Raw genomic sequence first — 13239 nt, forward strand, 5'->3', positions numbered from 1 at the left:
AATAGAAGGAAAGGGGAATGGTGGTCGTAGGAGACAACAGTTCGGATTTCTGAAGATTTTGTTCATCATGTTTCATGCCACAGAGACTGCTTACCAGAACTTACTTTATAGCTTTGTAGCTGGAAACTCCCAGCAATTGTCTCAAGGACCTGATAAGGTCTGTTACTGCAGTTAACTCCTTGAAGGACTATTGCCTGGACGTTTCGGTGTGTGAATGCCATTAATTCACCGGAGATAAATAAAGAGGGGTTTTTCAGGACAAGGAGTCTGTTTCTTGTTTCTGCTAAGGCTGGATCAGAACAGTAGGACTGTCACAGGTGTGTGCATGTAAGCAAGGAACACAGAGACATAAAAATGGAAATTAAACCATCAGGGTTCCAACTGTGGAATGGGTGGATTTATCTGGCAGCTCGGGAAAAAAAACGGGCCAAATTGCAGCTTTGAGAGGCCCAGCTTAACAACATTCTGAATCATCGTAGCCGAAAGCATGGGAAAGTGAGCAATGGATGAGGTCAGCTCGTATTTTATTGTGCAGCCTGGACGGCCAATGATCACGAGGCAGAGAGACACAAACAAAATTTAACAACAGGGGTGACTGAGCACAGAGCATCCTCAAGTTAGACATCAGGAATCGTCAGTAACTGAGTTTAAATAGGCCTGGGATATAACAAAACAATTCAAAATTAAAAAAAATTAAATTAAATTAAAAGGATTCATTAAAAAGAAAGCAAAAAGCAAATAAACTCAAAGGGGAGACTCGATGGACATCGGAGGTCTGTTCCTGTTCTTAATTTACTATGTTTCTGATGTTTCTCTTTGAACTAATTCCTCTGCATGAAAGTAGGTCTAAACGCAATCTGGAGATCCTTACCCCCTGTTTCCCATTCATCATCTCTCCATGTTCTTCCCTAGCTGTTATAAAAGGAAGTAGAAATAGCAATAGACTTATATACTGCTCCCCAATGCTTCACAGCATTCTCTGGGTGGCTTACAATGTTAGCATATGCCCCCACCCCACAATCTGTCTCCTCATTTTACTGACTTCAGAAGGATGGAAGGCTGCGTCGATCTTGAGTTGGTCAGGATCGAACTTCCTGGCTGTGGGCAGAGTTTGCCTGCAATGCCGCATTCTAACCACTGCGTCACCATGGATTCGGCTCTGGTTCTAGTCTAGTCTAGACTTGTTATGCTATACTATGCTATGCTATTCTACTCTACCCTATGCTATTCTGTTCTATGTACCCTACCCTATCCTATCCTCCCACAAACACACAGATGCATATGGAAGCAAAAAACCAATTGGAAACAGAAAGCATGTAGTATAGCGTTGTCATTCTAACAAACCACAATGTGTGCAATCGAGGCTTATTGGTTGATCTGTACCCTGTTTCCCTGAAAATAAGACCTCCCCGGATAATAAGCCCCGCACATGAGCTAAAATAAGCTCTCCCCTGAAAATAAGCCCTCCCCCAAAATATTGCAACACAGCAGCAGCCACGAGGTGACCCCGCTCGCCGCCTCCTGCACCTCAAAAATAATAAGACCTCCCCGAAAATAAGGCCAAGTGCTTATTTCAGGGGTCAAAAGAAAATAAGACCCAGTCTTATTTTCGGGAAAACACGGTAGTAACAAACAGAGTATTTCACTCAGAGTCACCTTATAAGAAAGATGGGAGGCAGAACATTTTCATAATCAACCAAAAATAAATAAAAACATTTCATAGATACCTTCCCCTGTTGTACACCCTGTGTACGCCCAGGTGCTTGGGCTTCCTTCCATAAGTAAAAAAAAATCCAGGTGAAAATTCTCTTTCGTCAGCTTCTAGGAATTAGATAAATGCATCTAGGAGGCTTTCTTGGCAATAGAATGGAATATTTTTGGCTTCTTCATCCAGTCTATCATTATGGGGTTTTAGGGTGATTTCCCATCAAAGTACCAGTGGGACATACTCTTATTTAGGAGTGTTCTTTCTTTCTTTCTTTCTTTCTTTCTTTCTTTCTTTCTTTCTTTCTTTCTTTCTTTCTTTCTTTCTGTCTTTTTTTCCTTCCTTCCTCTTCTCTCCCTCCTTTCTCTCCTCTCCTTCCTCTCCCTTCTTTCTTCCTTCCTTTCTTTCTTTTTTTGTCTGTCTTTCTTTCTTTCCTTCCTTCCTTCTCTACCTCCTTTCTCTCCTCTCCTTTCTTCCTTTCTTTCTCTCTCTCTCTCTGTCTTTCCTTCCTTTCTTCCTCCTCTCTTTTTCTCTCCTTCCTCTTTTCTTTCTCTCGCTCTCTCTGTCTTTCCTTCCTTCCTCTTCTCTCTCTTTCTTTCCTTCCTCATCTCTCGTTCATCTCTTCATCTTCTTTCTTTCTTTTTCTGTGTCTGTCCTTCCTTCCTTCCTTCCTTCCTTCCTTCAATCTCTCCCTCTCCTTCCTCCTCTTCCTTCCTTCCATTCATTCATTCTTTCTTTCTTTCTCTCTTTCCTTCCTTCCTTCCTCCTCTCTCTCATTCATCTTTTCATCTTCTTTCTTTCTTTCTTTTTCTGTCTTTGTCCTTCCTTCCTTTCTTCCTTCCTTCCTTCAATCTCTCCCCCTCCTTCCTCTCCTCTCTTTCTTTCTTTCTTTCTTTCTTTCTTTCTTTCTTTCTTTCTTTTTCTGTCTCTGTCTCTGTCTCTGTCCTTCCTTCCTTCCTTCCTTCCTTCCTTCCTTCCTTCCTTCCTTCCTTCCTTCCTTCCTTCCTTCAATCTCTCCCCTCCTTCCTCTTCTTCCTCTCCTTTCTTTCTTCTTTCTTTCTTTCTTTATTTATTTCTTTTCTTTTCTTTCTTTCTTGTCAGCTAGATGCTGCCCTCTGCTGTCTGACATAAAATATTCACAACTAAAATGAAAAAAAAAATACAAAATGAAGCAGTAAAAAAATACAAAACCCTCAAGCCACTTGTCCCAAAGATCAGATAAAGAAAATCAAATATTTTGGCCTAAAGTCAAGGGGGAAGATTTTTCCTTGTTTGATGCCAAAACGGACATCAGGGTAGATAGAGACCAAGCAAGATGCTAAAAGTTTAGAAATTTTAAGTTAGATTACACTAGTAAAGCAATTTCTTTTTTAAAAAAAATATATAGCTTCGGGTGTCCTTTAGTGGGAAATGAAACGAAAGCCATAAGGGTTGATCTGTGGACAGATTTCTTCATTTAGACATGTGTCTTTTAAAAGATTGATCCATTTGGATGAAGACTGGATCTCTGTTTTTATAAAGGGGCTGAATCTATGGCTCCAAGCAAATAGCATTCAAACAAAACACTCTAGAACAGTGATGGCGAACCTTTTAGACACTAAGTGCCCAAACGGTGCGCACGCGCATGGCCAAACTTAAAGGTGTGCACATGCACGAGCAAACATGCGCAAATGCACGCACGCATGGACATGGATGCAGACATGTGCGCATGCGCTGCAGAGACCCAAAGACCAGCGGGCCATCCCAACACCGGCAGCGCAGCAAGAGGTAACATCTTTTTTTTTCGTGAGCTTCTCTTTCGTCGTTTGCAGGGAAACAGAAGCTGACGAAAGAAACAAGGAAATCTGACTTGCGCGCCAGCAGAGAGGGCACTGCGTGCCACCTCTGGCATGCGTGCCATAGGTTTGCTATTACGGCTCTAGAGTATGAACTCAACATTTTCTAAACCATCAGAGACTACTGTGCTCCATAAATACTCCCAGAATTCCTCCTCCAGTCATGTTGGCTCTGGAACTCTGGCATTGAAGTGTGCAAGTCTTAAAGCTGTCAAGTTACAAGACCCTTGCATCCCTAACCCTTTGGGAAAAAACCCCCAGGGGTGTTCAAACTTGACAGCTTTAAGGTTTAGATAGGACTCTTAGAGGCAGGCGGGGCGATTGTTGAGCCAGCCAATCAGTGAGCGGCGGGCGGAGCAAGCGTGGTGCGGACGGGCAGGGGGAGGGAGCTGGAACCGGTTCTAAATGGCACAGTAGATTTGTGGAACCTCTTCTGTAGAAGAGGTTAGAACTGGCAGGAACCCACCCCTGGGCTGCACCATCATTGGAGGTTTTCAAGAAGAGTTTGGACTGTGATTTGTCTGAATGGTATAGGCCCGTGATGGTGAACCTATGGCATGCGTGCCACAGGCGGCATACAGAGCCCCCTCTGTGGGCACACAAGCTGTTGTCCCAGTTCAGTTCCGCCACGCAAGATCGTGCACCTCCCACCGGCCAGCTGATTTTCGGGTCTCTGCCACGCATGTGCAAGGGGGCGGGGGGAGTGCTTCTGGCACGCAACTACAAAAAGGTTAACCATCACTGGTATAGGCTCTCGAGCAGGAGGTTGGATCAGAAGACCTCCAAGGTCCCTTCCAACTCTGTTATTCTGTTATTAAAGCTAGGGGTGAACCAAACCTGAGAGCTTTCTCCAAACTTAAAAAAAAAAAGAAAAGACATTATTGGCAAATTATAGATATAATAAAAGACATCATATCTGCTCCAGATATTCCCAGTTTGATATTCCTATTACATCTTATCATTGTCTTTGCTAACTGTGGTTCATCAACCCTGGAGTTCAGAAGCTTCCGGAAAGTTCCATGCCCATCGCCGGTTCTGTGGGCGTGGCTTTGTGGGCGTGGCAGGGGAAGGATACTGCAAAATCCTCATTCCGTCCCCACGCTTAAAATTTCCACTACCGGTTCTCCAGAACCTTTCAGAACTGGCTGAATCTCACCTCTGGGCTGAGCCCAAGATTCACTGTTCTTTGAGTCTGAGAAATGAAAACATTTTAACAGCTTTGAGGTCAAGAAGATGATTTTCTATGAATGTTCTAATCATGCAATAACTCAGCAGGTTCCACAAGGCCTGTGACCAGATTTGATGGACTGAGTCATCTCCTATTTTGCATTTGCTTTATGGATCTCCTTTATTTTTCTGGTTTCTGACACATTGTGATTATTAAACCTTGAGTGGGTGATGTTCCTGTTTTATAGTTGACTGAGTTCCTAGTCTCGGTTTGCATTGTACCTCTTGGCTGGGAAACAAAAAGTTAATCGTCTCACAGTGTCCTCCCCAAACCTTAACACTTTGGAACAACCCCAAAAAGAAATGTAATTACTGACCTTTTATTCTCCGGGATTCATTGTGTGCTTTTGTGACAAGATACAGCACGGTGTACTCTTGAGATTGATGACCAAACTCAAGTCAGAAAAATAGCGCTGGGGAGTTTCAAACCCTAAAGATGAAGCTGTAGTTTTCAGGTACATAAGAGCAGTGATAGAGAAACCATGATCTGGACCAGGCGTGATGATGAGAAAACTATTAGTATCTAATACTTAAGCAAGGAGTAAGGTCCTCTAAAAGTCTGTAGAGATTCTCAGTCATCCAGGTCATGGTTGTCCCAAAAGTGCTTTTTCAGGAGGCAACTGGCTTTCATTTTTCTTTTGAAGACTTTTAGCTTCTCATCCAAGAAGCTTCTTCAGCTCTGACCAGATGGTGGGGAATGGAAGGATTTATATTCCTTGCAGACAGCTGGTCACTTGCATCCTTTTAGAGGGTCTTTGAAGCACTTGGAGGTTTATCTGTGTCCTCGGGGTCACCTGAGTGGCACTCCTGTAGTGTGATATCATAGGATGGGGAAGGTCATCTAGTCCAACTCCGCTGCCCGAGCACCCTACACCATTTCTGACAAATGGCAGTCCAATCTCTTCTTGGAAGCCTCCAGGGATTAACTTCCTTCATTATGGCATTTAGCTTCCAAGCTTATGTATTTCCAGTTGCACAGCTATTCCAGGAGTTGGCAATCCACTGCTTTGGGGCTGCATGTGGCTATTTCATCCCTCTACTGTGGTTCCCTGTTGCCGGTCAGCTCCACAATTCATGGGGCTTTCAGTTAGGACGGGTAGAGGAAAAAGGATTCCGTACTAGGAGGACACTGCAAAATCCCCATTCCTTCCTCACCCTAGGGGAAGGATGCTGCAAAATCCCTATTCCCTCCCAACTCCTGGGGGAAGGATATTGCAAAATCTCCATTCCCACCTGAGGCAGTATTTGCTGGTTCTCTGAACTACTCAAAATTGCCACTACCGGTTCCCCAGAACCTGTCAGAACCTTCTGAATTTCAGCCCTGGATCTAAGCATCTCATGGGCCAGACCCAGGCCCCGGGCCTTGATTTTAACACCTCTGCTCTAGACAGCTACTCCTCATGAGGCAACCATAGGGCAGTGATCTCTGGTGGGTTTAGAGTTCTGGGTGTTAATGGACTACCTATCTTACTTTAATTGTCTCTGCACACCTTCCAGTATAAAGGTTGCTTAGTTCCACTACATTATATACATGGGTGGATAGGTTTATTTTAGAGGAGGATTATGAAGGAAAATTGGATAATCCACAAGATGATTATCTTTCAGATCTTTAGGAGCAAGGTTTATTACAAGATGAAATCCGTCACGGAAACAAAGGTAAGTTATTTTCGCTGTAGGTTGCAGGGGGGAAAGGAAGCGGACTAGCTGAATGAAACAGTTGGCAGAATTAGAACAAGCGGAGGGATTTGTGCACAGGAAAGAAGGCTAAATTCAACAAGAAATATTTGGCAGAATTATCCCAACATGTTTATAGTACAGATGGGAATGTGTGTATGATTCATGCTTTGCACACAGCTCTTGCTCCTTTTTAGAACAGGAGGAGGAGGAGGAGGAGGAGGAGGAGGAGGAGGAGGAGGAGGAGGAGGAGGAGGAGGAGGAGGAGGAGGAGGAGGAAGGGAGGGAGGAGGTCGTTAATATTATGGATTGGAATGGCTTAAAATTAAGACACTGAGAATGTGACACTTGCTATTTTATCCTTTTGAACGCATTTCCGTGCACGTCTCTTGACAAAGGCACTCCAAATGGTTAATGATAGAAAGTATAATGGTTTATTTAGTATCCCCACATTACAAATATCGTTTTTACTCTGCCTACAACTTAAACAATGCGAGCATTTGTAGTGCGAGTGTCACATTTGTTCTAGTCAGGCTTTCGTTGTGTGTCAGCACTGAGCAGGGCCACCCACATTGGACGTGCCAGCACACTCTCACACAAATGATCTACACTCACATTTCTTCCTTCTACGCAAGGGCACGTCTTCTCTGATGCTTCTCCCCAAAGGTGGCTCCCTAGAAAACCAACTTTGCCTGACATTAACATCAATGCCTTTGATTTTCCTGAGTCCACGATGGATAAATGACTATCCCTCACCATTTTTTACCTCACATGTTGGTCCATGCATTCCATCTTCAGACCCAGGGTGAGATATCATAGGATGGTGAAGGTCGCCTAGTCCAACACCCCACCCTCACCCTCACCCAAGCAGGAGACCCTACACCATTTCTGACAAATGGCACGCCAACCTCTTCTTAAAAGTCTCCAGGGATTAACTAACCTCCTTCATTATGGCATTTAGCTTCCAAGCTTATGGATTTCCAGTTGTACACCTGATAATTCAGCCTACTCCAAGAGTTGGCAATCCACGGCTCTGGAGCTGTATGTGGCTCTTTCCTCGCTCTGCTGTGGCTCCCGGTTGCCGGTCGGCTCCACAATTCATAGGGCTTTTAGTTAGGACAGGTAGAGGAAAAAGGACGCCATACTAGGAGGAGACTCTATGGTGGGGGAACTGGACTTCCAGTCGGCTCCAGAATTGAGGGGGGGAGGCTTCCAGTTAGCACCTTTGCGGCTCTTTGAGTATTTAAGGTTGATGCCCCTCTGGCCTATTCCATTTACAAAAACCAAGTTAATCATAAAGTGGCTGCTTGAACCTTCCGACAATCAAATCAAAGCCATGAAAAAAAAAAGGCCCTGCATGACCCCCATTTTAAATAAAGAGACAATGGACTTACTTTAATTTGTCCTGTACATTATCAACGATAAAAAAAAGGATCTATGTACAACTTTGGAATTTCCTGGAATTTTCTCATCCAGGTAAATTATAGGTTCTATCTTAGTCTGGCTTCCTATGTCAGCCAAGGTTAAATAAGTGTTCCGGCAGGTAAGCGAATAGTAAGGTATATAATGGAGGCTACTTGGTTATTCCTCCTGAATTCCCTTTGATTGTAGATAGAGTTTAATTCTTTACTTCACTTCTTAAAAACCTGCCTTCACAGATGCCAAGAACGCCCTTCCATCATTAGGGCTGAAAGTAAAGTTTTGGGTGCCAGCCAGTTTGGGGTAGTGGTTTAGGCATCTGCCAGCAACTGAGAGAATGAGAATTCTAGTCCCACCTTAGGTACACAGACAACTGGGTGAACCTGAGCCCATCCCCCTCTCTCAACCCTAGGAAGAAAAAGTCAAGGAAAACCCACTTTTGAATATGTAGAACCTGGTCCAGGCTATCACCAGTAATCAAGACTGACTGACTGGGAGGGAGGGAGGGGGAGGGAGAGGGAGAGATGGGGGAGAGAGGGGGAGGGAGGGAGAAAGCGAGAGTGACAGAGAGGAAGAGTTTTCAAAAACTATCTTTGGGACGTCATCTTTGGCCTCTCTTGGAATACTGCATCTAATTTTGGCCACCACGATATAAAAGAGACGTTGAGACTCTAGAAAGAGTGCAGAGAAGAGCAACAAAGATGATTAGGGGACTGGAGACTAAAACATATAAAGAACAGTTGTAGGAATTGGGTATGTCTAATTTAAAGAAAAGAAGGACTAGGGGAGACTTGATAGCAATCTTCCAATATCTCAGGGGCTGCCACAAAGAAGAGGGAGTCAAGCTATTCTCCAAAGCCCCTGAGGGCAGGACAAGAAGCAATGGGTGGAAACTAATCAAGGAGAGAAGCAACTTAGAACTAAGGAGAAATTAGCTCACAGTTAGAATAATTAATCAGTGGAACAACTTTCCTCCAGAAGTTGTGAATGCTCCAACACTGGAAGTTTTTAAGACGTTGGATAATCATTTGTCTGAAGTAGTGTAGGGTTTTCTGCCTAAGAAGGGGGTTGGACTAGAAGACCTCCAAGGTCCCTTCCAATTCTGTTATTCTATTCCATTCCATTCCATTCTATTCGCTTGATATTTTGGAGTTGAGGAAGGCTACACTGTCCATTCAATAGATGGAAAGACCAAATCCCGTGGTGATTTGTTTCCTTGTGGATTCAGGTGATGCACAAAGCCATGTTATGAGCATGGCTGAATGCATAAATCAGGAAAATTGAAAACCAGGTGGGGAAAACATGGGAATGCCGCCTTTTAACCAGCTATTTTTTCTTCTTCATCTTAGTTCTCTTTTTTTTTTGGCCACCAGATGTCAGTACAATAGCACATATTGCACAAAGCATGAGTTTACACATTATCTTTCCTCCCAAGAAAAAAAATTCTCCATCTTTTAAAAAGACAGATCATGCTGCCATTTCTACTCCCCCCCCCCCCCCCCGCACGAGAAATGTCCTTTCCGGGCTTTTCACACATTCTCTATTTCAGTGGTTCTCAACCTTCCCAATGCCGAGATCCTTTAATACAGTTCCTCATGTTGTGACCCCCAACCATCAAATTGGTGTTTCGGTTCCTAAGACCATCGAAAATATGTGTTTTCCGATGGTCTTAGGCGACCCCTGTGAAAGGGTCGTTCGACCCCCAAAGGGGTCCTGACCCACAGGTTGAGAACCGCTGCTCTATTTCTAAAAACATTAATTCGTAAGAACCCATTTTATTTGGTTAAACTTCACACGGCTACTAGCTAGCTACTCCAGGGCTTCCAAAGTTGAAGATGCTGGCTTGAGAGGAAAGTCGATCAAAGAAGTTCTATCAAATCAGATTAATCTTCTAACATTGAAAGTGGGATCCTTTTCGTAGCACACTTCTATGCGAGGGCATTAACAACAATACTCCACAAATTCACAGAATAACAAGAGTTGGAAGGGACCTTGGAGGTCTTCCGGTCCAACCCCCTGCTCTTCTTTTATTTCCTCTGGGAGGGGGCATTCATCGTCCGCCTCTGGCCTTACTCCCAAGTTGACCCTGTTCTTTAGAGTCTGGCAACTCTGTGCATGCACACACTTGAAACAGGCTCCAGCTGTTTGTCTGCCTCACTGATGTCTCACTGCAAGCGGTTTACAGAGTCAGCCTACTACCCCCAACAATCTGGGTCCTCATTTTACCCACCTGGGAAGGATGGAAGGCTGAGTCAACCTTGAGCCTGGTGAGATTTGAACTGCCAAATTACAGGCAGCCGGCAGGCAGCAGTAGTCGTCTGTAGTACTGCATTCTATCTACTGCGCCATCATGGCTTATTTATGGCTTGGCCCAGGGGTGAAATTCAGCAGTAGTGGAAATTTTGAGTAGTTTGGAGAACTGGCAAATACCACCTCTGGCTGGCCCCAGAGTGGGGTGGGAATGGAAATTTTGCAGTATCCTTCCCCTGCCACGCCCACCAAGCTACGCCCACAGAACCATTGGTAAAGAAGCTTGAATTTCACCACCGGTGTGGCCTTGTAGATACTATCTGGTTTACTGAGATTTCAGCTCAGTATTAGAACATACGGCTGGAAGATATCTTGGAGGTTTTCTAGTACAACCCCACCACCCAAGGCAAGAAACATTATGCCATCCTGACAAATGATTGTCCATTTTTTTTTTCTTGAAAACCTCCAATGATGGACCATTCACCTCTCTGGAAAGCAAGCTGTTCCGTTGATTAATCATTCTCACCGCCAGGAAATTTCTCCTTATTCCAGGCTGGACTTCTCTTGAACAAGCTTTCTACCCATTGCTTCTTGTCCTGTCCTCAAGTGCTTTAGCAGGCTGCTAATAGCTCCATCAATATTGCAAATCTCAAGTAGCAAGGACTCCGAGCTAGCTTTCCTGATTCACCCTGGTGTCAATACTGCTAATTAAGAGTTTCTAGAGTTGGAGGGTGCCAGCAATTGCAACTGCAGCACTAACTCCGTGTAAGGTTTCCATCTCGGCCCAACACAAGCAGCGGCAATCGGCAAAGATCCAGTGAGGCTAAAAGGATCCTCCTTGTTGTATTGATGAGCAAGCAAGCAAGCAGAGATATGAAAAAACTGATTTTCAAAATGATGCCAAGGGCTTCTTTTGCATGGATTTTATTAACCTTATTGAAACAGGGAGGGGTTATATCTTGTTCCTGCCTGCTCATGTGAAAGTAGTTTAGATCAAACCTGCCTTAGATATGATGCATCAAGACAGTCATAGCACGTTCTCGTTTCCATGCTGGCATGGCTGGTTTGCTTCCAGGAGGCAAACGAGAATACGGTAGATCTTCAAGAGGAGAGAGAGATAAGGAAGATGGACTTCCTTTCATCTGAAACAAAACATCCTTTGAAAAAAGTCCTTTTGCACTCTCTGTCAACTCACAAAGCATCCCTGGCCTGCTCTCGAGTTGCCATAGGCAAGGGAGATGGGAAACTGATGAAGTAGCACAGCAGCCATAAACGGAAGCACTTTCTAGATATATCTTTCTCAAGGCTGTCTCCCAGGGTTACCCACAGCTGCCGGAGGGGAGTGATCATTACAACTTGCGAAATTGCTCCGTTGGCGAATGCGACTGACGACACACCCTGGGGGATGGGAGAAACAGGGTCATAATTGGGCCATAAATTATGTGGGGTCAGAGTTGGTTACACTTGGATATGTGTCGACATGACGTTCCTAATAAATAACTGGATTTCTTTTGAAACTTAGCTTGAGGCTCATGATTTAATTAGAGCATCCAACGGAACCCTCACACTCTCTTTTGAGGATGGAAGCAGGATTTTTCAACTTCGGCAACTTTAGTGGGCTGGACTTCAATTTACAGACAATTGATGAGGTTGTAGTATGTCCTTCTCAGCACTGTCCAAAGTACAGACGGCATGGTGGCTCCATGGTTAAGATGCTGAGCTTCTGGCTGGAAAGCTGACAGTCCAGGTTTGAGATCTGAATGCCACGTGATGGGGGGAGCTCCCATCTTCGCCCCAGCTTCCGCCAACCTAGTAGTTTGAAAGCATGTAAATATGAGTAGATAAATAGGTACCATTTCGGTGGGAACGGAACTCCGTGATGTCATGCTGGCTACGTGACCATGAAAACATCTTCAGAGAGCACTGGCTCCATGGCCCTGAAACGGAGATGAGCCCCATGCTCCCTATAGTCAGTTATGACTAGGAGAGTAAAACCTTTACCTTATTGTCCAAGGTAAGTGAGTACCATCAAGAAGCCAAACTCAGCTTCAATTCAGAGCATTAAACAGGGTTTATTAAACATAGTAGCTCTCTCGTTAGGGTTCACACATCATTTGGACAGCTTTTCAGATCTCTCAAAGTTCAGGACTCCAATTCTGGGTCCTCGTAAAATGACTCAGCCCAGGACTAAAACACCGGAATCTAAAGACACTTTACTTGGTGAACTACTACTATTATCCGCTTCTTGTGAGTTGCAATTCACCTCACCAGCGGACTGTTCATAGCTCTGAACACGGACATAGCACTCTCAAAATCAACTCAATCTTAAATATTGAATCTTACACATAAGGTGGCAAAATTAGGATGGTTTTGGCTTCCCGCTGATTCGTTATCACTCTTCAATTTGTGTGTGTGAATAAAGATGACTGAATAAAGAATTTTTAACAGAGGAACGAAGGATGGAATAAATTCCTTTTATAACAATCAACTCTAAAGGACTGAATCAGGATGACTGAATTTTAAAAAAAATGTCATTTTGTTTTTACAGCTCTGTTATAGCCCAATGCCCGATTCACCCTCATCAAAGGATAGCTGCATTTTTGCATCCTCATTAACTGGCAAGACATTTGAGTAATTGAATCAGCAGGATAGGACACCCGTAGTCTGGAAGTGAGTGATCAATAACCCTTCTTCAGCCACAGAACGAATTCTCTGCTGCCTACATAACAACCATTATGGAAGTTATCGAGAGAAAAAGCTATTAGCAATTTTTATTTAAGTGAACTGGCAACATATGCTGTTCTCCAACCTTTTCTGATGTAGATAGGAAGACACCTGAGTTCATTTTTACAGGCTGCTAGGTCACAGATTTGATACCCAACATCAAATAATTAAACAAAGTTGTTAATTTATTCTTGTAGAGGAAGACTCTACAAGAGGATGTGGTGGCTCAGTGACTAAGACACTGAGCTTGTCGATCAGAAAGGTTGGCAGTTCGAATCCCCATCACAGCGTAACGGAGTGAGCTCCCGTTACTTGTCCCAGCTTCTGTCAACCTAGCGGTTCGAAAGCATGTAAAATAAAATGCAAGTAGAAAAATAGGAGCCACCTTTGGTGGGAAGGTAAGTG

The sequence above is a fragment of the Natrix helvetica genome (assembly GCF_964273705.1).
Source record: "Natrix helvetica genome assembly, chromosome: 11".
Lineage (NCBI taxonomy): Eukaryota > Metazoa > Chordata > Lepidosauria > Squamata > Natricidae > Natrix > Natrix helvetica.